Below are 3,485 nucleotides of genomic sequence, written 5' to 3'. Positions count from 1 at the left end.
CAAGTCCAGAACCGTTGGTGCTATCGACATGGGGTCTTCACCAGGGTGTCCGGAGCACCCCGAAACCCCCCCGTAGACACAACTTTCATCCCTCTACGACACTTACTTTCCCAGTTATTCCATTTTATTCCGTCAAATTCTGGCTATTACCCCCTAACCTAACCCTATCCCTAAGCCTCCTGCAAAGGTACTCTGAACCATGCCATGTTGGGCACCTGCGGATGCGCCCGCACACGGGCAACGCAATGCCAGTGGAACCAGGCCCTCTGCACCTTCCTTTCTCCGACTGGGACCCTTTTGTCCCATCCTTTTTGGTCCGATTCGCCATATCTCCAGAACCGAAGAAGCCATCGGCGTGGCCTCTTCGCCACAGCGTCCGGCACCCACCAAAACCCCCACCTAGACACCAACATCAGCCCTCTACACCTCTTACTTTTTCAGTTATTCCACTTTTGTCCCATCCTCTCCTGGCTTTTTCCCCATAACCTATCATTTAAGCCTCATCATACCTGCCGTGGGCCACTGGAGGGAGACAAATCACCATGCACTAAAATTCAAATTTTGCACTGCAAACCTCACAGTGTCTGTGTGTGTCTGTGTGTGTGTGTGTGTGTGCTTTGGTGTGTGTGTGTGTGTGTGTGTGTGTGTGTGTGTGTGTGTGTGTGTGTGTGTGTGTGAGACAGACAGAGAGAGAGACAGAGAGAGAGAGAGAGAGAGAGAGAGAGTGACACTTGCTGTGTATTTAAGAAACAAACGCTCAAAGAAACCAAACAGAATGACACAGGCAGAAAGACACTGTTTTATTTTGGTAACCAATGATGCATTTCTTCTCCCCTTGTACAGGGCCTTTTATGACAGGAACAGGAACCACAGAGCGTCAGCGGCAGACATCCAAGCTGCACAGGGCACACGCAGCACCAGGCAGAATTAATGACGTCCCTGATCCACAGCTCAAGCCCAGCCACCCGCTGCCTCCTCGCCGCCTCCTCCCGGGACCTTCAAGGACCACCCACCAGCCACTGGTACACATTCCAATCTTACACAATGGCCCCAGCATCACAGGGCATCTCCTGACATTAAAATCTATCCTGATTTCTGTTGTTTTTCCCTCATCTCTGAGCCGCTGAGTGTGAGTGTGTGTGTGTGTGTGTGTGTGTGTGTGTGTGTGTGTGTGTGTGTGTGTGTGTGTGTGTGTGTCTCTCTCTCTTTTACACAAAAAACACATGTCAGTTGTTAAGGAAAATGTTATAAAACACTTCTTCAGTAAAGACTCAGAGAAGAGAAACACACAGAACTTCTTGCTAGCAAGGGCAGCCTCCACTCTAAGAGACTCCAGTGAGAGAACTGCCCCGGTCTTTATTTTATACTCCATTGAGCGTGTGTGTGTGCGTGTGTGTGTGTGTGTGTGTGTGTGTGTGTGTGTGTGTGTGACAGAGAGACAGACAGAGAGAGAGAGAGAGAGACACTTGCTGTGGATTTAAAAATTTAAAAAAACACACAGAAAACCCAAAGAGAAAAAGAGGCACACAAGTCGATTTGTACCGCATTGAGTTGCAAAGCAGCTGACCAGCTTGTGTGTGTGTGTGTGTGTGTGTGTGTGTGTGTGTCTCTTTTACACAAAAAATACATGTGAGTGCACTTGCAACAACTTTTAATATGCAATGTACAGGACTTGCCAGCTAGGCGCCATCCTGTGGACCAAACATGCAATTGAAAGATGTTATTTTCGCCGGTATAACTCCTTCAGACACTTTGTACCGCATTGAGCCAGCAGAGGGAGCCCCCCTGGTTCAATCCCAGTTGCACAGCAGTTGTGACCAGCTTCTGTCTGTGTGCTTTGGTGTGTGTGTGTGTGTGTGTGTGTGTGTGTGTGTGTGTGTGTTGACAGAGAGAGAGAGAGACAGAGAGAGAGAGAGACAGAGAGGGAGAGATACAAAGGAATGTAATTCAAATTTTGCACTTCAGACCTTACAGTGTGTGTGTGTGTGTGTGTGTGTGTGTCTGTCTTTTACACAAAAAATGCACTTGCAACAACTTTAATATGGAATGTACTGGACTTCCCAGCTAGGCGCCCTCCTGTGGACGACAGGTGCAATCCCAGTTGCACAGCACTTGACCAGCTTCTGTGTGTGTGTGTGTGTGTGTGTGTGTGTGTGTGTTGACAGAGAGAGAGAGAGAGAGAGAGAGACAGAGAGAGAGAGAGAGAGAGAGAGAGAGGGAGAGATACAAAGGAATGTAATTCAAATTTTGCACTTCAGACCTTACAGTGTGTGTGTGTGTGTGTGTGTGTGTGTGTGTGTGTGTGTGTGTCTGTCTTTTACACAAAAAATGCACTTGCAACAACTTTAATATGGAATGTACTGGACTTCCCAGCTAGGCGCCCTCCTGTGGACCAAACATGCAATTGAAAGATGTTATTTTCGCCGGTATAACTCCTTCAGACACTTTGTACCGCATTGAGCCAGCAGAGGGAGCCCCCCTGGTTCAATCCCAGTTGCACAGCAGTTGTGACCAGCTTCTGTCTGTGTGCTTTGGTGTGTGTGTGTGTGTGTGTGTGTGTGTGTGTGTGTGTGTGTGTGTGTGTGTGTGTTGACAGAGAGAGAGACAGAGAGAGAGAGAGACAGAGAGGGAGAGATACAAAGGAATGTAATTCAAATTTTGCACTTCAGACCTTACAGTGTGTGTGTGTGTGTGTGTGTGTGTTGACAGAGAGAGAGAGAGAGAGAGAGAGACAGAGAGAGAGAGAGAGAGAGAGAGAGAGAGGGAGAGATACAAAGGAATGTAATTCAAATTTTGCACTTCAGACCTTACAGTGTGTGTGTGTGTGTGTGTGTGTGTGTGTGTGTGTGTGTGTGTGTGTCTGTCTGTCTGTCTTTTACACAAAAAATGCACTTGCAACAACTTTAATATGGAATGTACTGGACTTCCCAGCTAGGCGCCCTCCTGTGGACGACAGGTGCAATCCCAGTTGCACAGCACTTGACCAGCTTCTGTGTGTGTGTGTGTGTGTGTGTGACAGACAGACAGACAGACAGACAGAGAGGGAGATTCAAAGCATCAGGACCAGGAGATGACACAGTGCTCCAAAGGCCTGGTTCTGCTGCCTCCTCCTCCACCCACCTGCTGCAGACGCTTCTGTGAAGGGAAACTGCTACATGTTATGTCACCGATCCCTGCCATGCTGCGTGTCTAACGACCCGGCAGGGCCTGCTGAGTACAGTGGTGGTGGAATCGTCCCGATCGGACACTCCTATCTGCCACTTTGACCTTTTTATTCCGTCAAATTTTGACCCATTTACACCAAGTCCAGAACCGTTGGTGCTATCGACATGGGGTCTTCACCAGGGTGTCCGGAGCACCCCGAAACCCCCCCGTAGACACAACTTTCATCCCTCTACGACACTTACTTTCCCAGTTATTCCATTTTATTCCGTCAAATTCTGGCTATTACCCCCTAACCTATCCCTAAGCCTCCTGCAAAGGTA

General features: G+C 48.5%; 1 long non-coding RNA gene across 1 annotated transcript in view; it reads left to right on the top strand.

Annotated features, from left to right (window-relative positions):
* Window positions 1-845: 845 nt before the first annotated feature.
* Window positions 846-3,485, top strand: part of LOC146645965 (uncharacterized) — a 12,550-nt gene continuing 9,910 nt past the window's right edge. The window contains exon 1 of the long non-coding RNA XR_014909162.1: window positions 846-1,022. This is a non-coding gene — a long non-coding RNA (uncharacterized LOC146645965). The remainder of the gene's footprint in view (window positions 1,023-3,485) is intronic.

Source organism: Rhamphochromis longiceps, linkage group LG20 (assembly GCF_057381845.1).
Source record: "Rhamphochromis longiceps isolate RC_006_pf linkage group LG20, R_longiceps_female_GT1.1, whole genome shotgun sequence".
NCBI lineage: Eukaryota > Metazoa > Chordata > Actinopteri > Cichliformes > Cichlidae > Rhamphochromis > Rhamphochromis longiceps.
Note: the sequence above shows the minus strand (reverse complement) of the source record. Positions and strands in the feature narration are given on the sequence as shown.